The sequence below is a fragment of the Arachis ipaensis genome, chromosome B07 (assembly GCF_000816755.2).
Source record: "Arachis ipaensis cultivar K30076 chromosome B07, Araip1.1, whole genome shotgun sequence".
NCBI classification, from domain to species: domain Eukaryota; kingdom Viridiplantae; phylum Streptophyta; class Magnoliopsida; order Fabales; family Fabaceae; genus Arachis; species Arachis ipaensis.
Window position 1 is genome coordinate 55,431,297 of NC_029791.2, and position 23,471 is coordinate 55,454,767.

A 23,471-nucleotide genomic window follows, 5' to 3' on the forward strand; every position below is an offset into this window, starting at 1 on the left:
CGGAATCCGAATTTCAACCAATTCTGGAAGCTTGTCATTCGTCCGACTGTGGTGGCCACTTTGGCCCACAAAGGACCACCAAAAAGGTGTTGGATTGCGGATTCTGGTGGCCAACCTTATTCAAGGATGCTAACCGGCTATGTGTGTCTTGTCATCAGTGACAAAAGTCAGGAAACACATCCCAAAGGGATGAAATACCTCAGCAACCTATGTTGTTCTGTGAGATATTTGATGTGTGGGGCATTGACTTTATGGGACCGTTTCCTAACTCTAGTGGGTATCTGTACATTCTGTTAGCAGTTGACTACGTGTCAAAGTGGGTGGAGGCCGTATCTACCCGCCTTGACGACGCCAACACCGTTGTTTCTTTCATTAGGAATCACATTGTATGCTGTTATGGGTCGCCACGAGCAATCATGAGCGACCAAGGATCCCACTTTTGTAACAGGAAGGTAGAAGCATTGCTCAAGTGCTATGGAGTATCGCATAAGGTTGCTACTGCTTATCATCCGCAAACAAATGGGCAAGCAGAAGTTTCCAACCGGGAGATCAAAAGAATCTTGGAAAAAGTGGTCAATCCACAAAGAAAGGATTGGAGCCTCCGGTTAGGAGATGCACTATGGGCTTACAGAACGGCCTACAAGACTCCGATAGGAATGAGTCCCTTTCGGATCGTCTATGGTAAGGCATGCCACCTTCCGGTGGAGATTGAGCATCGAGCATACTGGGCGGTAAAGCAGTGCAACATGGATTTGGCCAAGGCAGGTGAAGCTAGGAAGTTACACTTAGAAGAGCTTGAGTGTTTGAGGAACGAGTCATATGAAAATGCCCGAATTTACAAGGAGAAGACTAAGGCATTCCATGACCATCACATTCGGAAGAAGGACTTTAAAGAAGGAGATGAAGTCCTCCTCTACAACTCAAGGCTCCGATTTATGCCTGGCAAGCTCCGTTCTAGGTGGGAAGGACCTTTTAAGGTGAAAGAAATGAAGCCCTACGGAGTGGTGGAATTGTTTGATCCCAAAGGTGAAGCGACTTTCAAGGTGAATGGGCATAGAGTGAAGAAATATCATGGTTGCAAACCTCCAAGGGAGCTAGAGGTGTACATATTGGAGGATGCACCAAGTAGAGATGAAGCTTGAGAAGAGGACCGTCCAACTTAAGGACGTTAAAGAAAAGTGCTTGGTGGGAGGCACCCCACCGTGGTAAGATCTTCCTTGTTTATACCATCTTGTAGTATCTTTAGTTCCTTGAATTTTATGCTCTTTTAATGATTGATTGAGTGCTTAGGGATGCTAGCTTTGTTGATTCTGTTAGATAGGTAGAATGTTCATTTAGATAGGTTGTGAAAGAGATAAAGAAAACACAAAATTTTTTCTTTGAAAAAGAGCACCAACGCGCAAGCGCACCGTGCGTGCGCGCGCCGGTTGCGAATTTCCATTTTCAGGCCAAAAACCCGAGAGTCAGGCCAACTTTGTGCCCAACTCGCGCCAGGAACCCACGCGTTCGCATACATGCCGCCTGCGCGCACCATTGCCAGTTAACCATCAACGCGCAAGCGCACTATGCATGCGCACGCCGATGGAGCTATATGAAGTCTCTGGTACAAAAACCAAAGAGTTGTGCCACGATTATGCCAACTTTGTGCCGAAACTGACGCGTCCGCGCGTAGTGCGCGCCCGTGCCAGCTCTCGAATACCACAAGCACGCGCTCGCGCATTCTGCGCATCCGCGCGCATGCCTCCCTGGGTCACCCTGGTACAAAAACCAGAGACTTGAGCCAGATTTATGCCACTTTTGTGCCTGGGGCACCGCTCCTCTCGCACGCGCGCGCCACTGACGCGCATGCGCCCTCAGCTAGTACCTTCACCGACGCATCAGCGCACCTTGCGCGCGCGCTGTCTGCGCGAATCAGTTTTATACTTTGCGCCGTTCCACCCTTCTCACTCACCCTTCTTTTTCTTTCTTAGCTCTCACTCCCTTCATCACTTCTCTTCTCTTTTCTTCTTCTCCTTCTTCCACAACTCACCTCCATTGTCTCCGGCCATTCACCGGTGACAACAACCACCTTTTCCAATGGCGCTACACTTCTCTTACTTCCTCTCTCATCTTCACAAAAGAAGATTCAACCTTGCTTTTTCATACTCTTCAAGGTTTAACTTCTCCCTTCCCTTTACCTTTGCTTTTTCTTATGCTATTTCTTCTAATTAAATGCTTCCTATTGTCTTACTTAGTTTCTCTTCTGCTTGATAATGATATTTCTTGTTTTTGTTTGCTTATTTGCCCTATCTTTTCTTTGTTTCTCCATGGATGTTGAACTTGAACTTAATTTGCATTACTACACCTTTTGTCACTCTTTTACCATTGTGTGATGTTTATGTGGTGATTGATGTTCCATTTTGGGCTTTGAATTGGTTTAGTATCTCATAATTGCTCATTGCCTGATTATTGCACGCTAAGTGTTCGAGGAAATGCACACATACCATTTTGGCTCCATTTAGCCATGTATTTTCAATTTGGTGCTCCCTCCTCATTCACTTGCTTCCTCTTAAATGCATTGAGTCTAATTTGTGTGCTTAAGGTTCATACTTGCCAATTCCATATTAATTGAACATGACTTGCTTTTTACTAAGGATGCTTGAGACTACTCTTCTCATGCTTTTGCATGCCTTACCTTCTCTTGCATCACATGCTAAGTGATATAACCCTTGCTTTCATATTCATCATGGGCGTGACAAATCACTTGCATGTTTTCATCAATTTGTTTCTTGGGTTTAATGTTTTCCTTCCTCCCCTTTCTTTTTAGGATGGCCACCAAAAAAGGCAAGGAGGTAGCTTCGAGGAAACCGGCCGCAAAAAGAGTACCCCAAAGGTCAAATTCTAAGGCGCGTTCTTCAATAGGAGCCAAAACCTTATCAAAGAATAGAAAGACACCCGCTCCTATTGATGAGGATAACAAGGGCAAACTGGCACGAAACCCTTCAAGGTTCCCCAACCGCTTTTGTGAACTCAAGTTCCCTTCCATAGCCGTAAGGAACTATCATCCTGAGCACTTACTCACTCCGCCAGATAAGGTTGCTCCTTATATTTTACCCCGTATCGAAAGGCGAGGATGGGAGTTTCTTTTGAGGAAACCAAGGGAAATCAACCTCTCTTGGGTGGAAGAATTTTACACTAACTACCATCTTTCCTCTCTTCGATCGGTATATTTGCGCTGGAAGCAAGTTTCAGTTTTAGAAGAGGCTATTCAGCAGGTGCTCAATGTCCAACCAGTGCCAAATGACATGGATGGCTACCAAGAAGTCTTGCGTCAGCGAGTGGAGTACGGATTTAATTGGAACTCAATTCTCCAAGTCATCGCTGAACCTGAGGCATTTTGGATCCATGGTAGTCAGCGGATGAGGCCCAAGAGTATCAACGCTCGCTTCCTCACTGTGGAAGCTAAGGGCTGGGCCCAGATCCTTTCTCACTATGTGCTACCTAGCACTCACAGGTCGTCCATCACGGCGGACCTTGCCTTGCTTGTTTGGTGTATTCTCACGGAAAAGCCGGTGAACATCCCACCTCTTGTCAAGCAAGCAAAGAGTCAAGTTCACGACCGGGGTAACCTGCCATTTCCAACCTTGGTATCTGACTTAGTTGCTGCTGCAGGTGTTTCTTGTGAAGCCAAGGATAAGAAGATCATGGTTCCGGCTAAGGGCGATGTGGTCCCAAGCGGAAAATACCTATATCTTCCCATGAACAAACCAAGCCTTGACATGGCCCCGCCACTTCTTTTTCCCTCAAGCTCATCATCACCACCACTGGGATCCACATATCAAAGGATAGAAGATCTTCACCAGAAGCTGGATAGGTATGAGCGGCGCAACCACCGCCGATACACCCACCTCAAGAAGCTTTTGAGTCTTGTTGCCCCTAGCATGGAGGAGCCTGAGATATTCACATCCACCTCGAACCCAAGCAATGAAAGTTCTGATAGAGGGGATAGTGAAGACTCCGGTCCCAACCGTCCCTTGAGTATCATTCGTAGCACGGAGGACCGTGCTAAATTCTAAAAGTGTGGGGAGGTCGTTCGACCGATCTCCATGGGTTACACTCTCTTCTCTTCAATAACCATGGATTTATCTTTTGCATAGATGTTAGCATATTGCATGCGTAGTTAGTTTTTCTTGTAAATACCCTTGCATGATATTTAGTTTTATAGAATTACTTGGTCAAAGCAATAACTTTCTCTCCCAGAAACTGTGTTCTGGGTGACCTACCAAAATTTTGAAAATTTTTGCAGTGAACGTGCTTTAAGAATGTATTTTGGAACATAGTGATTGTGTTAAGAACACAAGCATGAAATTTTTGAGCATGTTGCATGGTTACATCTTTTAACCATTATTTCTATTCTTGTGTGCATATCTCTCTTTCTATGAATGTGATCCTTGATTTGTCTAATTCTATATGTCCATTGCTTTGTGTATGAATGCATTTGCATGATTGAGGCCATCATTTCAACAATCACTTTTCTCAAATAGCCTTAACCCTTATATCTACCATTGCTAGCCAATTTTGAGCCTTTGATAAACCCTCTTGTTCTTAAATGGAACACGTCAACAACCCTAAGTGAAAAAACCATGAATGTCCCTGAATTTGAATCCTTGATTAGCTTAGGTAAGTTAGGATGTGTATCATTCACATAGGAGGGGTATACTTTGGAAATTCGGGTAGATATATAGGCATGAAATTGTAGTGTAGCTGAAAACTCTAGGATTTTGGGAACATACTCATGTGCTAAATGATTGCACCGTATGCATTAACACTTTAGTTCACTAAGAAACCCCAAGGAAAAGGGGATGATGATAATGTCATATATACAAAAAAAAAAGAGGGGACAAAAATGCCCCAAGATAAAGTAATAAAAACAATGCATATAGTAGGTGGACTGAAAAGAAGGCATGAGTATGCAAAAGGGTAGAAATTCAAGGGTAGCTAGGAATATATTGTAGTTGTATAGGTTGTTTTAGGTGTCTAGTGGGATCCGAGGTTGATCAAGGACTCAAATTTTAAGCCCACTTAGCCATATACATCCTTACCTTCACCTTAGCCCCATTACAACCCATGAATAAGACCTCATGATACTTGTAAGCAGGCATTAAGTAATTGTCGATTGATTAGATGAAAGACAAATCTTGGAAAGCATGATTAGGAGGAGATTGAGTGATGAACCCTAGACACTTGAGCGATTAGAGCGGATACACTTCCGGTGAGGGTTCAATGCTCAATGCTTGTTCCCGGCTTTCACAAGCGTTCGCTTAGCAAGTCATATGCACTCTTTAGTGATGTTCAGTTTGGTAGGATTCGTGAACTGCATACTATCTTCACCCTATATGCTCACATGTATTCTTGAAGGATGGATTCACTTTTGACCAAGTAGGTAGATGACTTTACATTAGTTACATGCATCCGTTTAGATACTTAGCATTTCATAAACCCTTTCCCATCATAATCTTTGGTCTTTTTATTTTAAGCATGAGGGCATGCTTGGTTTAAGTGTGGGGAGATTTGATAAACCCCGATTTCGTGGTTTATCTTGTGCTTATTTTGGGGGATTTTATCAATATTTCTCACACTTATTCACAAGAAATGCATGGTTTTGTGTTCACTTCCCAATATTGCTTTATGATGAAAAACATGCTTGTTTTACCTTAAATTTGCCATATTTCAACCCTCTTCTATTGTCATTCGATGCCGTGATATCTTTGTTGAGTAATTTCAGGAATTATAGGTTAGGATTGACTCAGAAGAGATGGAGAAACCATGCACAAAAAGGGAGGAGCATGAAGAATTGAAGTCTTGGGAGCAGCAGCATCGTCGTGCCGGCGCACTCCACGCGCTCGCGTGGATGGAACTGACTAGAAGCGGCGCGCAAGGATGGACGCATCCGCGCAGATTAGAAGATTTCTACAGACGCACACGCGCAACTGGCGCGCATGCGTGGATCACAAAAGTAATCGGCGCGCGCGCACGCATGGCGCGCACGCGTGGGAAGCTGCACGTGACCTCATTAAGAGAAATCGTGTCTAGCGATTTCTGAGGCCAAGGAGGCCCAATTTCAAGCTGTTTCTGCATGGAAAAGACCCAAGGATGCTGAGGGGAAAGAGGGGGATGACTCATTTGGAGACTAGGAAATACTTTTGAGTTTTTAGGTTCTTTGGTGATTCTAGAGAGAGAAACCCTTGTTCCTCTCTAGATCTAGTTTCCATTTTGATTTTTCCTTGTTGATTTGTGAATTGGATTTTGTTGATTACAGTTTTAATTGTTCAATTTAATTTCCTTGCTACAATTTGCTTACATCTAGTGATAGTTTTATGATTCTTGTCAATTGTTATTTTACCCATTTCATGAATGTTGTGAATCTTGTTTTGTTGATGTTACATTGATGATTTCTATGTTTAATCTTGTTGATTGTTTGATTGTATGTTGATCATTGTTAGTGGGTATTTGTAGAATTCAATTTAATTACTATTTTGAACATGTCTTTTGTTAGTGCTTACCAAGTGTTTGATGAATTGTTTACTTTGATTATGGAGTAGTTCTTTCTCACTCTTGGTCTAGGTCAAGGGAATTGGGTAAAGTTGAGTCATTGGGTCTAATGGATTTGATGATTCGGGAGCCCTAGGTGGTCAATTTGATACTCATTGACGCCAACCCACTATTAATCTAATTAGTAGGTAGGTTGAGACTTATGGGTTGATGTGATCAGGGCCATTTGATGTACTCCAAGTCTAGGAGTAGACATCACGTACTTAAGACTTGACAGTAGACTTAATGAGCTTGGTTCCTCATAATTGTCAAGATGAAGTGTTGGACAAGGATTGTGACCCCAATTCTCATGCCTAGCCAAGAGTTGTTTTTGTCATTCATATTCAAAAAACCAATTTCCAATTTCAATTGTCTTAGTCATAGTTATTCGTTTAGCTTAAGGTAGAATTAAGTAGAATATTTCTTGCTCACTGGAATTGCTTAGTTTTTGCTTACGTAGTTGAATTCGTTTATTGCAATTTAAGATTACCTGCTTGTTGAGTTTTCCATTTATTTTCATGCTCATAACTCTCAACCCTGGATTTCTAACCAATGTCGAAGCACATGTTTGCCCATTCTTCGTGAGACGACCCGAGGTTTGAATACTTCGGTTATTTCTATTGGGGTTGAACTTGTGACAACCAAATCCCTCTTCTAAATTTGACCCCCGAGGATTGTTGTTGGTAGGCTATACTCACAACGAGGTGATATTAAAGAGAAAAATCTTACCAATATAACATCCCTTGGTTGTGCATCGTCAAGCGTTCACGCTACCCACAAGGTGACCCTGGAGCTCGGCATAATCAGCTTGGGCATGCTCCAACTCCTCCCTGAGATGCATCACTTCCCTGTAGGACGTGACATAGCTCTCCTTGTGCCTCAATGCTGTGTCTTCAGCCAACCTCACAGAAGCCGCTGATGAGAGAACTTTTGCGTGGTCTAGAAATTTGCGGATAAATCCTCGTTGCAAGTATAGTTTCTAAACTTCAAAAGTCCTTTCATACAAAAGTATTGGTTGTCACAAGTAACAAACCCCTTTAAAATTGATAACCGAAGTATTCAAACCTCGGGTCGTCTTCTCAAGGAATTGCAGGGAGGTATGTTCTTATTATTGGTTATGAGTTTGTAAATTGGGGGTTTTGAAAGTAAGGAAGCAGTATGTTGAACAAAAAGAATAAAATAAAATAGTAATAATAAAATAAACTCTTGGCAAGGTATGAAAACTGGAAGTCCTATCCTGGCTATCCTTATCAATTGTAATGAGAATTGGATTTTTCTCCCACTTTGTTAACCTCTAACTATGAAGGTGAGTTAAGTGGATGAATTAATTCTGATTCCTCAAGTCCTAGTCTTTCCTTGGGAAAAGTTAGAGTTATTGGAACCTGAATTAATTCTTGAAGAATTCCAATTTTCAATCAACAATGAGTTTGATAACTCAAGTGTCTCCAATTACTCAACCAAAGCCAAAAGGGAAGAGAATCTACTTGAATGAAAATAATTTGAATACATAAATTAAAGAGAGCAATCGTAATTCTGAAATACCTCAATTAGCACTAATAAAGATATCAAATGTAACATGGAAGAGTTTATAAATTAAATTAGAAAAATAAATAAAAGGAACATTGAACCTGGGATTGAAAGTCACTCCTAAAACTAAGAGAAATCCTAAATCCTAATCCTAAGAGAGAGGAGAGAACCTCTCTCTCTAAAAGCTACATCTAAATCCTAATAATTGTGAATTTGAAAGCTTATTCATGAATGGATGCATTCCCCCACTTTATAGCCTCTAATCTTTGTTTTCTGGGCCGCAAACTGGGTTGGAAACAGCATAGAATTTGCTGGTTGCGAATTCAAACACGCTGATTTTTCGTCATTGCGATGCGTCCGCATGAAGCACGCGGTCGCGTTGCCTAGCGTCAGGGCAACTATGGCATATTATATATCAAATCGAAGCCCCAGACGTTAGCTTTCTAACGCAACTAGAACCGCATCATTTGGACCTCTGTAGCTAAAGTTATAGTCGTTTGAGTGCAAAGAGGTCAGGTTGGACAGCTTAGCAATTTCTCCAACTTCTTGTTTTCCTTCCACTTTTGCATGCTTCCTTTCCATCCTCTAAGCCATTCCTGCCCTGTAATCTCTGAAAACACTTAACACACATATCAGGGCATCTAATGGTAATAAGAGAGGATTTAAAAATAGGGAACTTAAGGCCAAAGAAGCATGTTTTCAATCAAAGCACATAATTAGGAAGGCAAATGTAAAACCATGCAAATAGTATGAATAAGTGGGTAAAGATTGATAAAAACCACTCAATTGAGCACAAGATAAACCATGAAATAGTGGTTTATCAACCTCCCCACACTTAAACATTAGCATGTCCTCATGCTAAGCTCAAGAGAAACTATAAAGGTAAAGAGGAATGGTAGAATGTATGAAATGCAACCTATCTGTATGAATGCAACTACATGCAGAATGTTTCTACCTACTTGGTTAAAAATAAATAAATTCTCCAAGACAAATATAAATCAAATTCCACTACTTCAAACCATACAGTAAAAACAAGTAAACTTGTAAGAAGATAGCTCATGAAAGCAGGGAACATAGAATTAAGCACTGAACCCTTACTGGTAGTGTATATCACTCTAGTCTCTCAAGTGTATAGGGTAATTCACTCTACTCTTTTCTAATCATGCTTTCTAAACTTTGTTCTTCATCTAACCAATCAACAAATATTTAATGTACCAATGCAAACATCATGAGGTCTTTTTCAAGGTTGTAATGGGGCTAAGGTAAGGGTAAAGGTATATATATGGCTAAGTGAGCTATAAATTGAATCTTTGACTAACCTAAGCTCTCACCTAACATACATACACTCTATATATTCTAATTCATGCCTAGCTACCCAAAATTCCCACTTTTGTATGATTCCCATACTCATGTACCAAAATTTTGATATTTCTTTACTTTTATCACATGTGCATTGATCTTTTTATTAACTTAGCATTGGGGTAATTTTATCCCCTTATTTATTTACTTATTTATTGAATATTTTTGGATTTTTATCTCTTCTTTTTTTTTTGTAGAGAAATAAACATAACTTATCAATGCACATGAATTTTCTATTATTTTTCTATTTTGGTTTTTCATGAGTAGGTTCCCAAATTCCCAATATTCAAATAAATTAGAAACATGATACATTCTCTTATTAACCCATATTTCCACAATTTTTCACACTTAGTTGATGCACAATCTCTAATTTAAGCTAACCAAAGATTCAATTTGGGATAAGTAATTTGTTTTTCTGCTTATGGTTAGTGATGTGGTAAAATACAGAACAAATGGGGATTAAAAGGCTCAAAGTGGCTGACAAGGGTGATTTAAAGGGTAGGCTTATTTGGGATAAGTGAGCTAAAATCAAACAATGGCCTCAATCATATGCAAGCATATAAATACACTAAATAATGGACATATAGAATGGAACAAAGCAAAGATTGCAATTATAGAGAAGAAAACACACAAGAATAAAAATTTATGGTTAAATAATGTAACCATGTAAATAAGCTTAAATCTCACAGGTTGTGTGTTCTTTAGCTCAAAAATCATATTCCAAATAAAACTTCAAACAAATTTAACACAAAAATTTTGATTTAAATTAGTGAAATACTATAAAATTTCTTGAAAAAGAAAATATTACTTCAACCAAGTAGTAACTAAATGCATAAAATCAAACAAATATGCAATCAAATATGTAGATGCAACAATAAACAAATAAAGAAAATAAAGCAATGGTGTTGAAAAGAAGAATATGGCTAACCCATGGAGATCGGTATCGACCTCCCCACACTTAAAGATTGCACCGTCCTCGGTGCATGCTAAGATGTACAAGTGGACGGGCTGCTCCAACTGGCGCTTTTCTCCAAAGATTGTGCAGATGGACTTGTCTTGTTTCCCTATGTAAACGTCTTCCGCTTCCCTTCCGGGTGGCCATCCTGAAAGAAAAAGGGAAGAAAGGTAACCCAGTAATAGAGATAAGAAAATAAGTGAAGTATGGGTGGGTTAATGCCTAAATGAAAAGGGTCTCATTTACATGGAAGCTTCAACATGTACGTGAGAAAACAGTAGAAGTACATGGCAAATCAAGAATGCAAAAATTTACAAAAGTAGGGAAGAGAATGTGGGTAAGGAGAGATAATATAAATTCATGTCAATGTAAAAGTAATACAGGTATAAAAGATTGGCATTGATATAAATAATATTACCTATCCAGAATAAAACAAGTCACTAAGCACTAGGATAATACCAGAAAAGATATAACAGTTGAATAAGAACATTTGAACACCAATGGTAAAATAATAAATTTAGAAAAGAAAATAAAAATATACAAAATTAAAATACAATGAATGAAAGTATGCAAATGAATAAAATAAAATAAAAGATAAGAAGAATGAGAAGGGAAAGAAATAAAGTAAGAAAGAAAGAAGAAAGAAGAAAAGATAGAAGAAATTAGGATTGGGGAAGAATATAATTGGATGATCTGGATAAGCTGTGCGGTGCAAGCGATGCGGTCGCGTGAGGCACGCGGTCGTGCGACTTGCGCTGAAACTGATTGGCGCAGTTGCGTCGATCACGTGGTCGCGTGACCCGTTTTATGCCATTGGCGCGAGGGTAGCCTCGCACTCGCACAACTCTCTGTTCAAAATCATATTAGTGCCAAATTTTAAGTGACGCGATCGCGTGGGGCATGCGATCGCGTGAGTGGGCTTTAAAATGATATGACGCGGTCGCGTAGCTCACGCGGCCGCATGGGAAGGATTATACGTTCAGCACCAATCCAGCACCACTCTCTCACAACTTTCGGTCGTGCACCACTTTGACGTCGAAATCCTGGTCACGCGGCCGCGTGGGGCACGCGGTCGCGTGGGAGGCCATTATTCCCATATGACACGGTCGCGTCAGCGATGCGGTCGCGTGGGACAGTTTGTGCCATTGGCATGCCTCCAGTCCTGCTCCTGTGTAACTCTCTGTTCATATTATTATTGTCTCTCATCTCCTTGTGACGCGGACGCGTCAATGATACGGTCGCGTCGCGTAATGTTTTTTTTTTAATGCAATTATGCAGTATGCAACGCTAATGTAGATGCTATGAATAATTCCAGGTTCAATTAAAATAAAATAAAAACAAATAGCATGAAATAAAAATGAAAAAGAAACGATCATACCATGGTGGGTTGTCTCCCACCTAGCACTTTTAGTTAAAGTCCTTAAGTTGGACATTTAGTGAACTCCCTGTTATGGTGGCTTATGCTTGAACTCATCCAGGAATCTCCACCAATGTTTGTGATTCCAATATCCTCCGAGGTCCCAAACTAGGCATGTAAAGCCCTTAAGTAGCTTCAAACAGATTTTTAAGCTCCCGAGGTGACAAATGTCAGAGCAGATTCCAGGATCCCAAACCTTGCTTTTACACCCATTTTTGTCGGGATTTGTATTTTTCTAGCCGGGTGATAAGTAACTTGAATTCTCACTGCAGCTACCACACAGCTTCCTAGACCCATTCAATTGAGCTCTACACCAACCTTTGCGTTTAAACTTAAAGCTTCCAACCATAATGAACCTTGCAGGACAATTCTTACCACTGACCATCTTCCTCTTACTCTTAATGCCACAAAGAGTTCTAAGTTGACCATCTGTCTCCAGTAGCCCATATTCAAGTGGGATTAGAAAGCTAAGGGATATGAATTTTACCCACTTGAATGTTGTGAAGGATGATGGCAACTTAGGGGGAGGGGTTTCCAATGAATTTGCAAGCTCTACTTCCTTGTGCTCTTCTCTGACAACTTCCACCTCTTTGCAAGTTTCTTCAATATCAACCTCTTCCTCTTGGTAGCTTTCTTCCAGTTCAATCTCTTCTTCATTGCTCACCAAGGGCATGGGAGGTTGTGTTTCTTTTTCTTGAATCTCCATCTCTTGATCGACCTCTTCCAAGTCCTTAACCATGACATGCCTTAGAGGTTGTACACCCTCCTCAACATCAAATGCAACCATCTTGGAAGGAGGCTCTATGTCTTGACTTTCCCATGGAGGTTCAGCATCTCCCAAGTCTTCAACCACTTCTTCCTCTGTAACTATTATGGCTTCCTCCACTTGTTCCAATACAAAGCCATGTTCCTCATTGTCCACCGAAGTTTCTAGTGTCTCCTTCATGCTTTGCTCTTCTTTTGATTCTCCACATGTAGCCATGGGAGTTCTTTGAGTGCTCAGATATTAGGAAGCTATTATATTTACGAACTCGCTTAAGGCGGCCGCAAAATTTAGCACACTCTTATTCATCCTTTCTTGCCTTTGAAGAATAACACGAAGTCTGTCATCCATTGGAGGTTGGGGTGGATATGAAGGTTCATTGGTTGGGAGAGAGGGTTCATAATAGGAAGGTGGTTCATCTTGATAATGATATAGAGATGGTGAATATTGAGGTGGTAGTTCAAGAGAGTAGTTGTGTTGGAATGGTGGTGGTTCTGTGTATGGTTCATTTGGCTCATAAGGTGGTTGGTATGGTGGATACGGGTTAGGATCATATGAAGGTGAATGGTGGTAGTTGGCTTGTGAGTGTGGTGGTTCAAAGGTATGTTGAGGAAAGAGTTCATAGGCATATGGTGGTGGTTGTTGATAGTCTATTGGAGGTGGTTGTCGCCAAGAGGGTTGATCAAATCCTTGTGGCTCCTCCCATCTTTGATTGTTCCAACCTTGATACCTGTTCTCATTGTAATTTCTTCTTCCTGCAACATAATTGTAACCAGACTCATAGCACGGGGGTGAGAACTCATGATAGCAAATAAAAATTCAAAAAATGAAAATAAAAACAAATTGAAATTAAAAGGTTATTGAAATTTAAATTTTAAATTTTAAAAATTGAGATTTGAATTTTAAATTTTTAAATTTGAATTTTGAAAATTGAAATTTGAAATTTTGAAATTTGAATTTTACTTAATTTTTTTTTAATTTTGAATTTTGAAAATTGAAATTTGAAATTTGAAATTTGAGTTTTAAATTTTGAATTTTTTGAATTTAATGAGGAGAGAGAAAAATAATAAAATGACACTAAACTTAAAATTTTTAGATCAAAACGAAGAAAATAACTAAGAACAACTTGAAGGTCAAGATGAACACAGAACAAATTTTTGAAAAAAATTTAATAACTAAATAAAAACCAATAACCTCTTAATTTATGAAAAAGCAAAAATAAAAACAAATAAACAAGCAAAAATCAAATATTTACAATAACCAATAATAAGGCACATGTTTGCAATTCCCCGGCAACGGCGCCATTTTGATGAGAGAACTTTTGCGTGGTCTAGAAATTTGCGGATAAATCCTCGTTGCAAGTATAGTTTCTAAACCTTCAAAAGTCCTTTCATACAAAAGTTTTGGTTGTCACAAGTAACAAACCCCTTTAAAATTGATAACCGAAGTATTCAAACCTCGGGTCGTCTTCTCAAGGAATTGCAGGGAGGTATGTTCTTATTATTGATTATGAGTTTGTAAATTGGGGGTTTTGAAAGTAAGGAAGCAGTATGTTGAACAAAAAGAATAAAATAAAATAGTAATAATAAAATAAACTCTTGGCAAGGTATGAAAACTGGAAGTCCTATCCTGGCTATCCTTATCAATTGCAATGAGAATTAGATTTTTCTCCCACTTTGTTAACCTCTAACTATGAAGGTGAGTTAAGTGGATGAATTAATTCTGATTCCTCAAGTCCTAGTCTTTCCTTGGGAAAAGTTAGAGTTATTGGAACCTGAATTAATTCTTGAAGAATTCTAATTTTCAATCAACAATGAGTTTGATAACTCAAGTGTCTCCAATGACTCAACCAAAGCCAAAAGGGAAGAGAATATACTTGAATGAAAATAATTTGAATACATAAATTAAAGAGAGCAATCGTAATTCTGAAATTCCTCAATTAGCACTAATAAAGATATCAAATGTAACATGGAAGAGTTCATAAATTAAATTAGAAAAATAAATAAAAGGAACATTGAACCTGGGATTGAGAGTCACTCCTAAAACTAAGAGAAATCCTAAATCTTAATCCTAAGAGAGAGGAGAGAACCTCTCTCTCTAAAAACTACATCTAAATCCTACTAATTGTGAATTTGAAAGCTTATTCATGAATGGATGCATTTTCCCACTTTATAGCCTCTAATCTGTGTTTTCTGGGCCGCAAACTGGGTCGAAAACAGCCCAGAATTCGCTGGTTGCGAATTCAAACACGCTGATTTTTCGTCATTGTGACGCGTCCACATGGAGCACGCGATTGCGTCGCCTAGCTTCAGGGAAACTATGGCATATTATATATGAAATCGAAGCTCCATATGTTAGCTTTCCAACGTAACTGGAACCGCATCATTTGGACCTATGTAGCTAAAGTTATAGCCGTTTGAGTGCAAAGAGGTCAGGCTGGACAGCTTAGCAATTTCTCCAACTTCTTGTATTCCTTCAACTTTTGCATGTTTTCTTTCCATCCTCTGAGCCATTCCTGCCCTGTAATCTCCGAAAACACTTAACACACATATCAAGGCATCTAATGGTAATAAGAGAGGATTTAAAAATAGGGAACTTAAGGCCAAAGAAGCATGTTTTCAATCAAAGCACATAATTAGGAAGGCAAACGTAAAACCATGCAAATAGTATGAATAAGTGGGTAAATATTGAAAAAAACCACTCAATTGAGCACAAGATAAACCATGAAATAGTGGTTTATCAGCCCCCAAGGGAATAGAGCTAGCCTTTTCACCCTCCAACTCTTTCTCTACCTTTGCCAACTTTGCCTCCAGCTCCTCCTTCAAGCCCTTAATACGATCAAACTCTAACTTAGCCTCCTCCATAAAAGATTTTGTAGCATGAACCAAGATATCCTGAGCAGTTCGAAAAAGAGCCGCACCCATATGTGCCATCTTCAGACTACTCCTAGTGATGAAATCCAGATGGTGAAGAATGGACACATCATTCATCGACAGTTGACCATAGGGGGCGATCTGATTGTCGACAAACCCCACAGCATCAAAATCGGGGGCATCGAGGTCAAAAGGCTCAACAGACTTCTGTTTCTTTATAGGAGGACCCGTAGTTTGAGAGGAGGCAATAGCAGAGGATTGGGGTGGATCAACCAAATGAGTCGGAGGAGTAGGGATTATCCTCCTCGGACCAGAAGCAGCTGAGACTGGTATTTTAGGAGGAACCTGAGAAGACCCCTCCCCAGCAGCCTTGGACGATGCAAGTTGAGCTGCGGTGGCCTTCTTGGCCTTCTTGAATGCCTTCATTGAATCCGAAGTCCTTGCCATTTCTGAAAATTAACAAAAACCAACAGAGCCAAGTTATATACAAGAGAACAAAATAAATAAAGCAAAGAAGGCAAAGAAAGGAAATCGATCACTACCCAGCTCGGCTCAGAGAAGTGAGGGGTCCTCTAAGAATTTCTTGGTATCAAGATAGGGAGGCTCCCGCCAATTCTCCTCCAACACAATCACAAAGGCCTGCTCGACCTCGTCCAACATCTCCCATGAATACCTCGACACAACAACGTTCTTTTGCCACTCTAAAGGAAAAGTGGGCTCATTATTCTCATCTAGAAAAAAGGGTCGAGCTCCTTCAATAGCTCGGACCTTGAAGAAATAGTTCTTAAAATCACGAAACAACTCGTCATACATAGAAAAAACTTTCTTCCCTTGTGAAGCTCGGAAAGAAATCCAGGCAGCCTTTTTCTTCACTACCCTAGGTTTTGTCAAGACAAACAAATAAAAGAAAAGGGATTGCAAAGCAGGAACGTCAAGTTCACGACACAGCAATTGAAAGATCTTTATAAAGCCCCAAGAATTGGGGTGAAGTTTGGATGGAGCTACATTGCAAGACCACAACAGATTGGTCTCAAAAGGAGTAAAAGGAATGGTGATATTCATCTGGCCAAAAAAGAAATCGTATGCATAGAAAAAAGGACGGTCTCCAGCAACTCGAGTAGAGAAACAAACTCTCTCTTCAGAAGTGGGGGGGTACAAGCTCGTAATTCTTTTCCTCACTACCACTACTACAAACCCTATGAAATTGCCTAAGCTGCTGACAAAATTCAGAATCAACCAAAGAAACACACAAAAGAACCATCGAATCCACCCAATCAGCCATGCCCTCAGGGACTTGGGAAGATGTCTCAACAATGTTCTTGCGAGAAGACATGAGGTCAACTAGTCCTACAGTAAGAAAAGAAGAAAATAGATTACTAACTCAAACATCTCGAACAAAATCAAAAACAACCTATAGCAGAACACGACTCAAGCATGCAAACAGATAAAAAGGAAAACCCTAAGACAAGGTCCAGGGGCATCCTTTGGAGGTAGTGACAGAGTAAAGACTCAGGAAAAATCTACAAGGCTAACATCTTGACAAAAACCCTCAACGAAGAAAAAACCCCCTTCCAGACAAACAGCAACACGAAGAGAAAGACAAAGTAAATATAAGAAAGAACATTATCTGCTACAAAGTCTACCAGTAAAGAAAGTTACAAAAGGTGCAGTCTTTTTTACCAAAAGATTATCAAACAGTTCATCGACCCAAAATTCCAAAATATGAAGGCGACAGTCGCAAACAACAAATTGAGCATAACAACGCAAAAAGGTTCAGATTTTCCAGCATGCATTTCAAACGAAAATTAGAGTTTTATCAAAAACCGAAGGCAAAAAGTAAAAAAGCAGAAAGTAGAAACCAAACCTGGAAAAATAGGAGAAAACCCTGAAGAAAGGTTGAGATCAGAAGTGACAGGGAGAAGAGCCACCCCTCGAACAGAAAAGCCTTACAAAAGTAGAAAACAGAAGGCGAAATCCAGAGTCACCCCTCTTCCACAGCCAGAAGGAAACAATAACCAAACAATGTCGCAAGGAAAGAGGCAAAAGCTACAAACTCCAGGCGAAAACAGAAATAGAAAAAGAACAGGGAGGTTACGGAGAAGAGAAATCATTTTCCTGAAATGTGAAATTCAAAATAAAGAGGCCAAGAGAAATGGGGTAATTAAAACCAATTAATGAGGGTATTAAACCCTCACACGTTCCCAAGAACAGAGCGCTAATACGAAAGCGTGCACTTTCAGAAGAAAACATTCCACATTCAAAAAGGAAGATTCTACAAAGAAAGAAGTCGACAAGTGCTCGAGTTCGGCTTCACCCGAGAAGGATCGAAGTCCTAAGACTAAGACTCGATCTCAGAAAGAAAGACCGAGCTCGAGTAGGGGCACTGTTCATACCCTGGGTCGAGCTGTCCGACCCGGGATATTTAGCGATAAGGCGACCGACCTCTTCATGTCCGACTATCCGACCTCTTCTCAAAAAGCTCGGCCAAGCCGACAGGAAAGCCCAAAAGGGGCCCAACTCAAGGAACACGACCCAGACCATAAGGCGGCCCAAGCCTATAGGGATAAGGGCGGTTCCCTTGAAGATAAGCTGACCTCACCCAAAGGATAAGATAAAGATAAGATAACTAACTTATCTTATCTAAAAAGGTCACTCTACACCATTATAAATACACTGGAGCACCCAGGTATAACTCATACTCTGATTCTACATAAAAACCTGCTAATACCCTTGCTAACTTAAGCATCGGAGTCCCTTACAGGTACTTCCATCCTCTGGTGACGAATGATCAGCAGTGCAGCTAGTCCCACAAGTCGGACCCGACAGCTCTGGCCGCCACCAACCAGCCGGACACGTCATCTCCAACCAACATAGAAGATCTCGTCCGAGATCGACCTATAGTTTCAGGTAACCCCCAGAACAAACGGGAACCCATGAAGAAAGAGGATCAAAATGCAGAAAAGCCTCGAAAGTACCACAACTACACTCCTCTAAGGGTTTTCCTGGTCGATGTTTACAGAGGGATATGTCAAACAAAGAAGCTTCCACCACCTTGTCCGATTAAGCACAAGAAAGCTGGAAGTCAGGTAGAGTATTGTGAGAATCATAAGCTATATGGCCATTCCACCAATGAATGCTATGACCTAAAAAACGTCATAGAAAAGTTGGCCAAAGAAGGCCAACTTGATAGATACCTGGCAGACAGGTCGGACGACCCGAGAAAGAGAAGAAGGGATGAAGAAGGGGGACTACCCGAACATCCTTCTCACACTCCGGAATGACAGATCCATATGATTAATGGAGGATGCGCAGGAGGAGGAATGTCAAAATCCTCCCAGAAAAAACACCTCAAAGAAGTATACCAGGTCGGAAAAAGCAATCAACTAATCGACTTGCCCACCATCTCTTTCACTAAAGGAGATGCACAAGGCTTACTGCCCGGGCACGACAACCTAGTGGTGATAACACTGATCCTGACCAATTCTAACCTTCATCGCACCTTGATAGATCAAGGAAGTTCAGCTGACATCCTGTTCAAACCTGCTTTTAACAAGCTCGGGTTAAAAGGAGAAGACCTAAAGGCCTACCTTCATAGCATGTACGGACTGGAAGACACCTCGATCTGACCTCTTGGTAACATCCCATTATACACCACCTTTGGAAAGGGTATCAGGTCAATGACCTTGAGTATCGACTACATTATAGTCCACATGAACTCAGCCTACATTTCTCTAATAGGTTGGACCACTCTAAATAAAATTGCAGCTGTTGTCTCTACTCCTCACATTTGCATGAAATTTCCTACCCTCGAAGGGATTAACACCATCAAAGAAGACCAAAAGCAAGCTAGAAAGTGCTACAATTAAAGTCTCACTTTGAATGGTAAGTCAGGAGGCAAGGAAGTCAACACCATCGAATTGGGAAGAGTACGAGTCTGTGAAGAATTACATCCTCAACCCGAAGGCAAAATTGAACAGATACAAATCAGAGACCATCCTAGCAAGACAACGAGTATAGGGCAAACTTAAGGGAGAGCCTGAAGAAGCAGCTTGTTGACTTGTTAAGAAAAAATTCTGACCTCTTTAACTGGAAAGTTTCAAACATACCCGGCACAGATCCTGAATTGATGTGCCATAAGTTTGTTGTATACCCAAGTTCCCGACCTATTCAGCAGAAGCGTAGGAAGCTTGGGCCAGAGCGAACACAGGTCGTAGAAGAGCAGGTGCAGGCCCTACTGATGTGTGAGCATCTTTCCTATCTTTATCTAGTGAATTTGCATTTAAATTGTCGAGTTTAATCAAGAATTAATTATCTTTTAGCCACTATGGATGCTACTTTAAGTCGTGTGCAATTCTGTTTATTTCAGGTAGCATTCGGATGGATTTGATGGACTTTCTGTAGAAAAATAGAAGAAGGTGAATGATGCTGTCAACCCTGACTTCTCTGCACTCTAACCTGAATAAATCGAGCTACAGAGGTCCAATTGATGAGCTTTTAGTGGCATTGGAAAGCCAACTTTCAGAGCTTTCTAACGATGTATAATAGTCCATACTTCTTCTCTACCAATTCAGCAAGGGTGGCGCCTAACTTGAGGTTTCTCAAGTTAGGCGCCAAGATCAACTATATACACGAATCCAAGGCTGCACAAGTCACTACAAGAAAATGGAACATTTGAAACAAAAACTTTGTAACAAATTTAAAATTGTTACAAAAAATTATTTTTTTGTAACAAAAATTAGTAATTGTTACATAATAATAATGTTTTGTAACAACAATATAATTTGTTACAAAACATTTTGATATTTTATAACGACTTGATTTTTTTTGTTACAAATTATATTGGCTTTTGTAACGAACCAGTGTTTTGTAGGAAAATTTTAAAATATTTTGTAACAAAAGATGAAGTTGTTGCAAAAGTTTAAAATATTTTGTAACAAAATATCCATTTGCTTCAAAAACTCCAATTATTTTGTAACAAAAAATTAATTTGTCACAAAATTCAATATTGTTTGTAACAAGTTATTTGTTTATCACAAAATACAAAAATTTTTATAACTAAAAAAATTATTTTAAAATGTTAAAATTTTTAAGATAATTTTATTTTATTTTAAAAAAGTTTATTTTTAAAATATTATTTGTGTTAATTAATTATTTTTTATAAAAAAATTAAAGATTAAATGATTTATTTTTAAAAAAAAGGAAGTATAGGGAGCCAATGGAGTATCTGTACAATGTGTACAATGGGGGTTTATTAATGTTCGATTCAGTAAGATATCAGATGTTTATTATCCCTGGTACCCGGATGGTTATTCGGGATAGTATGGGTGTATTGTGTTTGAGAAATTAGTAGTATTTTACCCTGGATGTTCATTTTTTAACTCATATTAGGCCTAATAAATAGTTCATTGTACAAATTGTACAAATATTCCATTGGCTCCCTAGCGGGATTCAAAATAAAAATCCTAATTCTAACCTGTGAACCGACTGGATTAAAACTCGGACCGGTTCATTGCTTTTCTTATTTTGCCCCTCTCCCCAATGAAACTACGTCGTTTTGGCCTTCTGAAGGGAAAAAGTGAAACCTAAAAGCTACCCTCTCCCTCTTCGAGTAGTAGTAGCCCCCATCCCCCTACCTTTCTCTCAATCTCACTCAAGAAGGAGAGCCTCTGACTTTCACACTCCCAAAAAAGCACCACCCACTTACCACCGCTGGGGTACTCTACTTCGTCTCGTGACTCTCGCGTTGGCCCATGTGCATCTCCTTCTTAGCTCGTCGCCTCCTCTGCTGACAGCGTCTCACGTCATCGTCGTCGTCGTCGTCGTGCCCTCGTCCGGCGTGGCTCACCGTCGCTGCTCCCTTCCCCTTGCCAGACTCTGCTTCGCCGTGCTTGGTCTCCCTCTTCTCAGGTATTTTTTTTAATTTTTTTATTTATTTAGTTATTGACTTATTGCCTCATTAGGTTATAATTTGATTAACTGAGGAACTGATTAATGATGTTGATTAACAGAATTAGAAACACCATCCTCCCAAATTTTGTTGGCAGATCATTCAAATTTTGTTGATACATTGTAATATATGTCGGTTTAGTGGTTGATTGATGCTTTTGTTTTTCTGATTATTAGTGTTTAGGGTTGATTTGTTGCTATTTTTATACCATTATGGTGAATTGGAGAAGCAGACTGATGAACGGAAATTGTTGTGTCGGTATAGAATTTCACAAATGAAATCTCGATGCAAGTATAGTTCTAAACCAACAAACAATTCCCCAATAAAAATTTTTTTTGTCACAAGTACAAATCCCAATAAAAATAACCGAAGTATTTAAACCTTGGTTCGTCTCTCAAGGAATTCCAGGGAAGTGTTCTTGTTATTAGTTAGGAAGTACATTTTGGGGTTTTTGAAATAAGGGACAAGAAATGTAAATAGCAAAAGAGATAAACTAACAACTAAGAAAGCTCTTGGCAAGGTATGAGAACTAGAAGTCCTATCCTTGTTATCATTATAAATTGTAACAAGAATTGTTCATTGCTCCACTTAGTTAACCTCTAACTATGAAGGAAAGTCAAGTGGATATCAACTTGAGATCACAAGTCCTAGCCAAATCATAATGAAAGACTAGCTTTAGTGACATTCAAGTCAACTAGCAACTTCCAATTATCAATCAACAAGAGAGTTTGATAACTCAAGAGTCACCAATTACTCAACACAAACCAAGAGGAGAAAAATCTACTCTAACATCCTTCCTAGCATTTTGTCAAATACTTGGAAGGCATAAAAGGAAAGTAAGATAAAATTGAAAGAAATGTAAATCTACAACTACCAATTGCAAGGAAATTAACAACAACAAAGCAAATCAACAATAAAAGAAATCAAACATAGATTGCATTAAAGGAAAATAAAAGGAACAAGAGTGCATCAACAACAAGGTAAACAAATACAAGGAGTAAAATGCTAAACTAGGAAAGCAAAGATAAAGGAACAAGAAATTGAAAAGGAAAAGTAAATCAAGGCATGAATTAAACCTAGATCTAAGAAATTCTAATCTACATCTAACCTAATTCTAGAGAGAAGAGAGAGCTTCTCTTCCTAGAAACTAACTAAAGCATGATGAAAACTCCACTATGTGCTCCCCCCTTTGCTCCCTCTTGAATTCTGCATGTAAGAGCCTCAGAATTGAGTTGGATATGGGCCTGGGAAGCTCAGAAATCGCCCCCAGCGTTTTCACTTTAATGATGTCACGTGCAAGCAACGACGCGTACGCGTGGGTCACGCTTACACGTCGCTTGGAATTTAACTTTCCACGCGTACGCGTCATGTCACATGTACACGTCACCACGCGACTTCATCTTCTACGCGTGCGCGTATGTCACGCGTGCGCGTCGATGCATGCACTCCAAATCCTTGATTTTCCATGAGTTCTCCACTTTGCATGCTTTTCTCTTCACTTTTTTGATCCATTCCTAGCCTTTTCAACCTGAATTCACTAACAAACACATCAAGGCATCTAGTGGAATTAAAGGTGGATTAAAATTAGCAATTAAGGGCCTAAAAAACATGTTTTCACACTTAAGCACAAATTAGGAGAGAATCATGAAACCATGCTATTCCATTGAATAAATGTGAGAAAAGTTGATGAAATCTCCTAAATTGACCCTAAAAATGGGGTTTATCAACCTCCCCACACTTAAACCAAGCATGTCCTCATGCTAGAATCAAGAAAGAAACAAAGGGTATCAATATTTATTCAATGTAAACTAATTGAATGCAACCTATCTAGATGCAATCTATCTAAATGAATGCAATTACTTGGTCAAAATAAATCAATTTCCAAGAAAACATATATAAGCATAAAGGCTAAAGTAATAGCAATCAAATCAAATCCACAATTCAATTGAGTTACTGAAAATTTTACAAACTTGCAAGAAAAGATGATCATAGGTGGAGACATGTAATTGAGCAATCGAACCCTCACCGGATGTGTATCCGCTCTAGTCACTCAAGTGTAT